The following is an 11,871-nucleotide window of genomic DNA, read 5'->3' on the forward strand; positions in this document are numbered from 1 at the left end:
TTCCCTTTTTGGGGCTTTTTCTTCCCCTTCCTGACATTCTGAATTTTCTTTCTTAGGGAAGCTCTAGGGAAGAAAAACACTTCAGGAATTTTCTTTCCTAGGGAAACAAGAGCTCTGGGAAGAGCCCAGTGCCAGGGCTGCCAGCTTTAAACAGGGTTTCACCCCAGGATTGCTGTGGAGGAAAAAATGCATTTACCTCCCCCAAATCCCCCCAGCCAGGCTCAGGGATGAACCAGCTCATGCCTTGGGTGATCAGAAATGAGATTATGCTCTGGAGGCATTTCTGGGACACCCGTGATGGGTTCAGAGGAGTCAGCAAGGGCTTGGCTCTTCAGGAAGTTTCTGGAGCCCCCAGTGCACTTCCAAGGCTTTTGCTGAATCCCTGACAGCTTTGGAGGAAGTTAATTCGTCGCAGGAGGTAAAACTGTCAGGTAAAACTTCCGCAAAAATCCTGTCTGAGTCTTTAACAGGAGCTGGTGGTTTGTGCAGCTCCTGGCAGAAGAAGGAAGGATTTAGGCTTGGGAACACTGTGCAGGTACTCGGAGGCTCAGTGTCAGAGTTTGAGCAGGATAATTCCCTTCCTGCTCCCCTTCCCCGGCTTGCTTTAGCCACATATTACAGTCTAATCCTCAGCATCCCGTTCTTTTCCTGTCCCAGAAATGCAAAGGTCCAGGATTTAGGACTGTGAGGCTCAGTGGGGCTGAAAGGAGCTTGTCTGGAGTGGCAAAGACAGCGAAATGTCAAGGATTCACTTGAAATCCCTTCTAATAAGGCCTCCTGCCAAGTCTATCCACAGCAGCAGGAGCTTTTCCCTGGCCTCTAACGGGCTTTGGGAAGTGCTCCGTGGCAGAGCAGTGAGCTCTTTTCTGGCAGAAGAAGCCCTCCTGGAGAGTGACTGCATGTGGGAGCAATCCAGGTGGCCCTTGGTGGCCTTTCTTTCCTGGTCCCCTTCTCCAGAGGGCGAGCAGAGGGGCTCTGCTGGGAAAGGGCTCCAGAGGGGCTGGGATGGGGCAGCTCTGGTGATGCCACATGGAGGGAGAAATTCTGGAAAACAGGCAGGAGATGTCCTCCCAGTTATCCCTGCCCCTTCCTTTGGATGAAATCCATTAGCTGTGCAAGGTATTTTGTGCCAGGCTGGTGTGGATTTGGCACTGGGAAGGGCTCCATCCCCAGAGCTCCATTCCTAGAGCTCCATCCCATCCCCAGAGCTCCATCCATGGGCTCCATCCCATCCCAAAGGGCTCCATCCCAAAGGCTCCATCCCATCCCCAGGGATCCATCCCAAGGCTCCATCCATGGGCTCCATCCCCAGGGCTCCATCCTAAAGGCTCCATCCCATCCCTGGGGCTCCATCCATAGACTCCATCCCATCCCAAAGGCTCCATCCCATCCCCAGGGCTCCATCCCAAAGGCTACATCCCATCCCAAAGACTCCATCCCAAAGGCTCCATCCCAAAGGCTCCATCCCAAAGGCTCTAACCCATCCATGGGCTCCACCCCATCCCAAAGGCTCCATCCCACCCCCGGGAGCTCTCCAGCCCTGCGGGGTGAAGGGCACTGCGCTCGCCCCAGGAGGACGCCAGGAGCCCAGGGAGAGCAGGAGAGGAAAGAGAACAAAGTCACGAAAGGAAAGAAAACAAAGTGACGAGAGGAAAGAGAACAAAGCCAGCGGGACTGGTCGGGGTTTCAAAGCTCTGTGCCACGCCCGAGGCTGTTGTTATTCGGGCTGGGAGCCAGGGCTGGAATGAAGAGGGGAAAAGCTGCTTTGTCTCCTTCTGCTCCAAACCTGCGGGTGGAGCACCTGGGAGAGGACACAGACTCCCAGCTGTGTCTCCAGGTACATCTCAGCGACATCAGACCGCCTTAAAAGCTGAGCGAGGTGACATTTGGTTTCTACATCACCTCCATGTCAGCATTGAGCACCCAAACTCCTGAAAATTCCAAGTTCCCGGGGTGTTGATGCATCCCAGGAAACTCCACCTGTGCCATGGCTGCAGCTGAACTTAGGGAACTTTCCCATTTGCAGGGGAACAGTTGGAAATCTGCTCTTGAAGAAGGACAGAAAAAATTGGGAGTCCAGAGTTGGGTGAATATTAAAAAACCCCAAAGTCTGGCTCATGTTCACAAAGGAATAAAATTCAAGTGCTGACATTATTTCCAGGAGTCTCAAGGGGAAAATTGGAATGAAAAGTTTATAAAGGGTGGCATCAATTATTAATTTCATTAAAATGTCTGTCCGTAGAGCAGAGCCCAGGAACTGCTGCAGGATTTGGGGCAAGTGGAAGGTACTTGAGATGTGGGGCTGCAAGGAGCTGACCTTTAAGGACCTTTCCAACCCAAACCATGCCGGGATTCTGAGATTCCAGGGAGCAGAGGAGCCAAGCACAGGTGAACACAGCGCTTTTTGCCACACCTGGGATATCAACCGATGAGCAGAGACTTGTTGGGATGCTGTGACTTGTCCTGCGGCTCCCAAATCATCCCTTTGGGCTGTGGGAGCAGTGGAAGACGTGGCTGTTGGCAGCTCCGTGCCCACCTTTGTGTGGTTTGGGGCTGGGGAGGCTGATGGAGCCTCTTCTCGTGCTGTGATTCCTCCCCTGCAGCCGGGGCTGTGTCACCTGTGTCACCCCCAGTGCTGTGACAGCAGGGCAGGGTGGGGCTGGCTCTGCTCCCCGCTCTGGGCAGCTTTGGCCATTACAAAATAAACCTAAATCGAGGTGTTGCTGTCCAAATAAAGGGCTGTAGAGGTGATGAAAGGCCAGCCTCGATTTACCCCCCAGAGCAGCAGGAGGTGGGATTGGGGTCCGGGCTCTGACTCTCAGCTCTGCCACTCTGAGGTGCAGCTTCTCCAGCTCTGAAATCAGCCCTGAAATCAGCCCAGCTCCTGCTCGGGCTGCTCCTGACTCAGAGGTGTGAGTAAGTGTGAGAACACTCTGCAGCACGGCTCCTCTGATGGGAACACTCCCTCTTTCACACGCTTCAGAGGTGATTAAAAAAAAAAAAATAAAAAAAATATCTAAAGTAGCAGAATATGAGCAACAGCCAAGGAATTTATCTGCCCGTGTGCTTCCTACCTCCCTCTCACACCTCTGATCTCCTGCAGCTTTGCCCGTGGTGCAGATCTGGGTGGAGTGGAGGGAAGAAAGGGGATTTTCCTGGTGGGAATCTGTGGGTTTTCTCAGGGGGTGGCTGCCTGTGCACACTTTGCTCCGTGAGGGAGGAAGGCAGAGCTCGGGCTGGGGGGAGTGACAAGAAAATTAAAAAAAAGGCAGGTGAATGTTTCTGCAAGCAGCATCTGCTCAGAGGAAAAGGTTGTAGAGATCTTAGCTAAATATTCCTGGACGTGGAACTGGGCTTTGGAAGGGAATTATTATGGGATGGGATGGCAAAACAGGAATGGGGTGATGGAGAGAGCCTGGGAAAGGAAAACACTGGAAAAACACTGCCTGTGGCACCTCATCAGGTGCCTCAGCCCTGGTTCAAAACCAGCTCCAAAAGGGAATTTGGGTTCCTGGCGTCCCCCAAGAGAGGCTGGGTGTGTCTGCAGCCTGGGCTGGAACCAGATTCATTTTGATGCAAATCCCCCCAGCAGTGACATCACTTTGCCAGCTGCCAGGATGAAATTCTTGTACTCTGAAGTCCTCAACATCAAAAGCGAGAGCGAGGGCTCCCCAAGCTAAATCCAGCCGGGCAGAAACCCGCGCCGATGGGAGCACAGAGGAGAAGGCTGTGCCTTGGTATCTGGGTGGAGCTGGGTTTGGGGATTAGCTGAGATCAGCTCCAGAGACAGACTCCAGGGCAGCAGGAGCTGATTCTGTCCCTGGGACCTGTGAGAACCAGCTGGGAGTGGCTCAGGCAGGCGGGATCCCTTTGGAAACCATCACACTTCACTCCTCTGCAGCGCTGTGCTAAAGGCTGAAAGCAAACCTGTCCAGCTGAGGTGACAGCCCCAGGCACCTGGGACATCCCTGGCTGGCATCAACCAGCCCAACAATTCTCATTTTATACCCAAACACAGAGTATGGGAATGGTCTTGGGAGCACCTGGGATGTCTTTATCCAAGGCTTTGGGAGAGCACAACAACCTGGAATAAAGGGGGATCAGGGGGGACCCTGTGTCTCTGCACAAGTCCCTGCCAGGAGGGGACAGCCGGGGATCGGGCTGTGCTCCAGGGAACAGGGACAGGAGGAGAGGGAACGGCCTCAGGCTGGGCCAGGGGAGGCTCAGGGGGGACAGCAGCAGGAATTTCCCCATGGAAAGGGCGCTCAGGAATGGGAACTGCCCGGGGAGGTTTGGATCCCCATCCCTGGAGTGTCCCAGGAAGGGCTGGAGGTGGCACTGGGCTGGGGACAAGGTGGGGATGGGGCACAGCTCGGACTCCATGGTCTGGGAGGGCTTTTCCAACCTCAATGACTCTGAAATTCTGGGAAGTGCCGCTTTGGGGTGTCGCTGAGCCTGTGCTGCCAGTGGGACAAGAGACAGAGAGGCTCTGGAAGGTTCTGCAAGACCCGAGAGACACCAGGGAGAAGAAGAGCAGAGAAACACAAAAATTGGAACTAAATGGCAGTGAATGGGAAGGCTCAAGCTGCTGACACGAGGAGGGAAATGGAAGTGGCACAAATTAGGCTGTGACTAATAGGACACTGCAAACAGAAGGAGGGTCACACACCAACAAGGAAAGGAAAGCAATTAGGGGGATGGTTAAGAGAAATGGAATGACTAATTGAAGGAAAGTGTCAGCTGAATGTCAGGAAATAATTCCTAAGTGGGAGCAGCTCGGGGCTGTGGAACAAGCTCGAAATGAGATTTCCTGAGCTGCTCAACCCTGAGTCAAACGCTCAGAATCCACCACTGATCTGGCCAGAGGCCTGAGCTGCTTCCCTCGGAGCCACTGCTCTTGTCACACTTGTTTTAAAAACAAAGACCACGTCAAAGTCCATAAAACACAGCTGAATTCCCACTCAGCCACAGGAATCCTTCATTCCTTGAAACTCCTGGTCAGGCACAGACCTTTGGGTCCATAAAACAGCCGTGGAAAGATCTCCAACACTGATTGAACGTGTTTGCCTCCAACCTCTCCTTCTCCTGCAGTTCACAAAAAGCCAAACAACCTCAAATCCTGATTTTTATCTTTATTGTCCTCCCTGGAAGGCGCAGTCATTTTCTGATTCATTTACTCCTGTGGCCAGTGCCAGCTCCATCCTGGAATTGCCTGTCTAGGAAGCTGCTGCCTGCCTGAGGTGGGTGCTCTGGTGTTTTCCAGCTCGGATGGAGCCGATTTCCACTTGTCTTTCCTTCCTCAAAGCCGCCTCGTGCCATGGGGATGGGAAAAGTGGAAAAGTCCAATAAAACATGTGGAATTCTAGGAATCACAGAATTGGTCCTAAGCTCCACAGCACAGGGAGTTTGTGTTGATCTGGAGTTTGAGATCAGGATTCAAGCAGCACTTCCAGGACTTTGCTTCCATCCCCGATGAAAACAGGACTGCTCTGAAAATCTGGGCTGGCTCCTGAAGTTTGCCAAGAGTTCCCAGGCTCTCAGACCACACTGGCAGGAAAATCCCCTGCACAGTCAGCCCATCCTGGCTTTCCTTGCTGTGCCACACCCCTCTGTGTCCAAGGAAAACTGGAGGTGGCACTCAGTGCTCTGGGCTGGTGACAAGGTTGGGGTCAGTCACAGGTTGCACTGGAATGATCCTGGAGATCTTTAATTCTCAATAATTCTGAAAGATTACTTGTATTGTTTTGAGGTCTTGGAGCGGAGAAACTCTCCTGCATGGAAATTCCTCCCCAGGCTGCTGAAAATCCAGCTGCTGTGGGATGTTTGAGCTCCTGTGGTGGCCTGGGAGCAGCACTAAAGGGAGACTGAGAAGTGTCACCCACACCCTGGCGCTGATTCACACAATAATGTGGATCTCCCAGCGCTGGGAATTGGGAATTGAGCTCAGCAGTGAGGAGAGAGGCTCCCTGGGGAAGGTGAGGCCGGCTCAGGGCTTGGACAATTATCCAGGGACAATTCCCACCACTCTCCAGTCAGCTCTGCTCTGCTCATCACCAGCCATAGCAAGAGGCAATTAATATTACTTCACTTTTGGCTGTTTTTTCCTCAGATTTGGTGTTGTTAAGAGCTGCATAATTGCTTCAGAAAAGTGAAAGGTGTCCAATCAGCCAGGATAGAACCAGAAAAAAATAAATCACTGAGCCCCTGATGGATATGGACTTTCCTCTGACCTTCAATATTTTGGGCTTGGAATTCCCTTTCCTTCTTTATCATTTTGGCTTCTCCAGGTAAAACAGAGTTTCAGGGGCAGGAGAAACACAAAAAGCAGTGGAATGGCTCAGCCTGACCTTGTCGTGGTCTGTTCCTGGGAAGGGCCTTGCCCATGGTGTTTTATCCAAAGCCTGGATTCCAGTTTCTCCCTGTCCCCAGGAGTCCCCAGAGCACAGGGACAGGCTCCTCTCGGGGCCACACCGGGATGGGTCTGAACTCCTCCAGCTGCCTGGAGCAGCAGAAAACCGGATTTTTATCAACGTCAGAGAGATTCTGCCCAAGATGTTCTAATACAAACAAGGCTCTGCCCTGGGAACAAAGAGCCCGGGGAAAGGTTTGTTGGGGTTTTTTCCAGCTCCTTCAGCAGTGAGGAGCTGCAAACAAGGGGCTGCTGCTGTGGAGGTGCTGACATTGTCCATGCCCCTCACACTCAGCTCCAGGAGGCTCCTGACCCTTCAGGGATGGAGGTTTTACCTGGAGATGAACTTGGGTACTGATGGACTCAGTGAATGACCCGATGGAACAAGCAGCAGGATGGCAGCCAACAGTGAGGAAAGGTGGATTTGTGGTCTGCACGGGCACTCAGGGCAATGCAAGAATAAAATATCTGCAATCTCTGTCTTGGTTCAATGGGGACAAGGCCATTATTTTATTATTTCATTTCATTTCATTTTATTTTTAAATTTTATTTTATTTTATTTCATTTTGTTTTGTTTTATTTTATTTTATTTTTTGTTTTGTTTCATTTTATTTAATTTCATTTTGTTTTGTTTTATTTTATCTTATTTCATTTCATTTCATTTCATTTCATTTCATTTCATTTCATTTATTTTTTATTTTATTTATTTTTTTCATTTCATCTCATTTCATTTAATCTCATTTCTTTTTTTTTTTTTAATTTCTTTTTTTATTTTCTTTTATATTATTCTCTGCATTGAGAGAGGTCTAGCTGGGCAAACCCTGTCTGTCCAGAACATGATGGCTGATGGTGAAAACATCACTGATGAGCTTCTCCTGCTCTGATGAAATCCTCTTCCTGGCCTGGAGCGGGTTCCAGGCGCTCAGAGGCATGGAGCAGCTCTGCTGGGAGAACTGGGATTGTTCACCCGGAGCTTTGGGGTGACAACTGTGGCCTCCAGGGCCTGGAGGAGCTGCAGGAAACACGGAGTGAGGAGGGACAAAAGGCTCAGGAGCGGGGGAAGGAGCAGTGGGGCCACCCCAGGCTCCAGTTCCAGCAGGGCTGGTGATGCTGAGCCCGTGGACAGCGAGGAATGATGGAAAACGACCAGGAAATGGAATGGAAAAAACCCCAGAAAACGATGGGAATGGTCAGGTTTGGGCTGTGAATCCAGATGTTGGTATGAGTGTCCAGGTCTGGTCAGGACTGTCACTGAGTGTGTCACCCACGGCTGTCAGCACACTCCTGGTGACACGGCCTTGGCCTCAGTTAGTGCCAGCACACACAAATGGCATTTTCTCATGCGAATGAACGAGTTCTAATTCAGATCTAATCCAAAAAAAACCTCTGCCAGGATGAATTTGATTTGCATGGGCTTTCTGTTCAATCTCCTTTGAATGCCAAAACCCGCTGGAGATTGCCCAAATACCCATTTGAAATTAAAAAATAAAATATTCTGCTTCATCACTGCATTGCTTGGTCTCCAGAATTTTCAGGAGTTTTTCAAACCCATTTGAAATTAAAAAACATTTTAAAAAATCTTCCTCATGACTGCATTTCTTGGTCTCCAGAGCCTACAGGAGTTTCTGCTCTAAAGATGTGAAGGAATTTCTTCCTGACTTTTCCAAAGCGCTTTATCCATGGGCACACACAAGTGTGTGGACTTTCTGTTCATTCTCCTTTTAATGCCAAAACCCGCTGGAGATTGCCCAAATACCCATTTGAAATTAAAAAATAAAATATTCTGCTTCTTCACTATATTACTAAGTTTCCAGAATTTTCAGGAGTTTTTCAAACCCATTTGAAATTTAAAAAACATTTTTAAAATTCTGCTTCATGACTGCATTACTTGGCCTCCAGGACCTAGAGGAGTTTCTGCTCCAAAGATGTGAAGGAATTTCTCTTTCCTGACTTTCCCAAAGCGCTTTATCCAGAGGCAGGCGGGTGGGAACGTGGCAGTGAAATGTTCTGGGGCTGTCCCGGCTGTGACCCCACTTTTAAAACAATTCAATCCACTCCCTGATCCCGTTGTCCCACCTGACCAGGGTGTTGATGGGGCAGGAGATGATGGATGGCTGGAGGTTTCCCGGTGGGATCAGACAAATTCCTGACATCAGCGGGACGTGGAAAAGCCTGGAATGGCAGAGAACACAGCCAGCTCCTGCTGACCTGCTCCAAGAGCTCCAAACAACTCCAAACCCCGGGATAATGCCTGGAAAAGCTTCCCCCTGGGCATGGGGCTGTGCTCCTGCTCCTTTCCTGCTGGGATTGGAGCTGAGCCGAGCTGGCAGCGCTTCCCTGCCTGGTTCAGAGCTTCAAAAGCTGCTGGTATTTCCTTTGAGTCATCTGGGTGAAGAGCTGATAAGGCTGGGGCTCAGGAGGTGTCACAGCCTCTCTGTCCCTGCCCGGGGCTGCAGACACCTCCAGGGACATTCCAGGGCTGGATTTGGGCTCTGCTGGGTACAAACTGTGAATGCTCCTGGCAGGGAAAAGCCTCCCCAGAAAAGGTCAGGCCAACAGGAATCCCCTGGAGAAGGGATTTCACACCGTGGGTGAGGGTTAGGATGGTCCAAACCACATACCCTAAAGTTTTTCAAACTTTCTCAAGTCTCTCTGTGAGGTTTCCTGCTTCCAGGTCACCTCTGATGCACATTTCTGACCCTCTGAAGGTTTGGGAGCACTTGAAGGACTTTTTCAGTCTATTTAGTTGTCCCTGTGTGAACAAGTCATAGTGAGTATACAAAACACTGGAGTATACAAAACACTGGAGCTGCGCTCCTGTGCCTGGCTGTGCTCTGCTTTGCGTGGAATTCCATGGTTTTTCCAGCGCTGTGATTAATGTCAGAGGGATGGAGCCAGGCCTTTGCACTGCAGGGTTTGTCCAGAGGGATCCAGGGGAGCTGCAGGAGTCACAACTCCCACAGGGATCGTGCAGAGAGCCGCAGTCATTCCCACCCCTCACTTCCCACTTCCCCTGGGATCCCCTGAGCTTCTCCCAAGACAAACCAACCCCTCTTTGCTGCGGCTGTCCCGACCCTCCCTCTGACACCAGAACCCTTCAGGGCAGACAAATTCCCCCAGGCTCTTTGCAGCAAGTGCTCCTGATGATTCTCCTGCTGCTGCTTCCTTCCAGAGTGCCAGGAGATCCTCCCTGCCCCATCCACTTGGCTTCACCCGGGATGGAGGTGGAGAAAAACAAATGGGAATCCCAGCAAAGCTCTGGTGTGCTGCTGAGGGAGCTCTGCTGGTCCTTAAAGGGCAGCTGCTGCTGAATTCCTTTTTATTTTCTTTCCTGGGAAACCAAGTGAACCAACAGGGCAGAGCTGCAGCTGGAAGAGGTTTGGAGTGGGATGGAATTTCCCTCATTGCTCCTGTGAGAGGGGGAGAAAACTTCTCAGAGCACACAGAGAGAATCTGGGAAATGGGAATTGTTCTGCTGCTGATTTCCTGCGTGCTCCTGGGCATAATCTTCCCATATTCCCATAATCTTCCCATATTTCCTCTTCTCTTGGATTAAAAGAATGATACTGATTCTGTTCCTCTGCAGGGAGCAGCGAGGGCCAGGACCTTGAGAGTTTCTTGGTCTTTGAGTCCTGTTGATGGATAGAAATCTAAATTCACGTGTCAGACACCGAACGTGGTGCCAAGCGAAGGGATGGAGCTGGGAGAGGTCATCACAAAATTATGTCTCACTCTGGATTGCGCCAGAAACAATCCTTTGGTTTTCTCTCGGTGGCGAGAGGCTCTGTTGACGTCAGGAAGAATCTTCAGCCTTTCTGCACCAGGCTCCCAAAAAAATAAAAACCCCTGGGATGAGGCTGATGCTGTCCAGGGTCTCAGCCAAAAGTGCTGTACAATTCCTGGAGTTTCCAGCACGTTCCCAACGTCTCCAGATGAATTGAAGATGTTCAGGATGGAGGAGACGTGGAAAAAGGGGAATAAAGGATGGGTGATGTCCTGGAACATCAGTGGAACATCCACGCTGCAGGAGGAGTTCCTGAGCCCATTCATATTCCCAGTGGCACCACCGAGTGAGAGAGGAGGAAACTTCCAGCAGCTCCTGGTGGTTCCAGCTTTAATAACCCTGATCCTCATCCCCACCTTCCTTAATTTCTTTTTTTTAATTTCTTTTTTAAATTTCTTTTTTTTTAATTTCTTTTTTTTTATTTCTTTTTTTGTAATTTTTTTAAATTTCTTTTTTGTAAATTCTTTTTTTTAATTTCTTTTTTAAATTTTTTTAATTTCTTTTTTTTTAAATTTCTTTTTTAAATATTTTTTTTATCATCTAAAAAAGTTATCAATTCCTTTCTGCTCTTCTTCTGATCAGCCTTCAGTCAGGAAGAAAAAAAAAAAAGGAGAATTCCAGAAAACACCTCCCAAGCAGAGAGATGGGACATAAAGAAAGATGTCAGGGAGGTTTTTATACACCTGACCCAACTTTTACCTCCACGGACAGTGGGGAAACTTTTCCCAGGTATTCTGCACACCTGGAACAGGAGGAAAAGTATTTTTTTTTTCTGTGTATTTTTTTTCCACAGAGTTGTTTCCATCTCCTTTAAATTAAGTTTTGGACAGAGGAGGTCAGCACTAAAAACCTTGATGTGTTTGTCAGTCTTTTGAGAACGAGGAATCAGTAAATGCCTTCTAAATCTTGCCTTGATAATGGAAACAAAACTATTGCTCCATATAGATTTATCTTAGTGCTACACTTGAAATTTTGTGTTTAAAGTCAGAACTCCCCCAGTTTTTATGGATTTACCTTTCAGATTATGAACTATCTCTCCTGGCCCTTAGAAATTCATTGCTTTTCTTCTCTTTTTTCTTTTTTTCATTTTTCTTTTTTTTTCTTTTTTTTTTCATTTTTTGCTTTTTTCTTTTTTTTTTTCTTTTTTTTTCTTTTTTTTTTCTTTTCTTTTTCTCTTTCTCTTTTTTCCTTTTTTCTTTTTTTCTTTTTTCTTTTTTCTTTTTTCTTTTTTCTTTTTTCTTTTTTCTTTTTTCTTTTTTCTTTTTTCTTTTTTCTTTTTTTCATTTTTTTGCTTTTTTCTTTTTTTTCTTTTTTTCTTTTCTTTTATATTTTTTTTTTTTTTTATATTCTTTTATTTTTTTTTTTTTTAATATTTTATTTTTCTCATTTTTTTTTTTTTTTTTTTTTTTTTTTTTTTTTTTTTTTTTTTTTTTTTTTTTTTTTTTTTTTTTTTTTTTTTTTTTTTTTTTTTTTTTTTTTCTTTTTTTTTTTTTTTTTTTTTTTTTTTTTTTTTTTTTTTTTTTTTTCTTTTTTTTTTTCTTTTTTCTTTTTTTTTTTTTTCTTTTTTTTTTTCTTTTTCTCTTTTTTTTTTTTTTTTTTTTTTTTTTTCCTTTTTTCCCTTTTTTAAATTTTTTTTGGTGGCAAACACGAAGAGCTACCACCCCTATCATAACCAAGT

The sequence above is a fragment of the Sylvia atricapilla genome, chromosome 14 (genome assembly GCF_009819655.1).
Source record: "Sylvia atricapilla isolate bSylAtr1 chromosome 14, bSylAtr1.pri, whole genome shotgun sequence".
NCBI lineage: Eukaryota > Metazoa > Chordata > Aves > Passeriformes > Sylviidae > Sylvia > Sylvia atricapilla.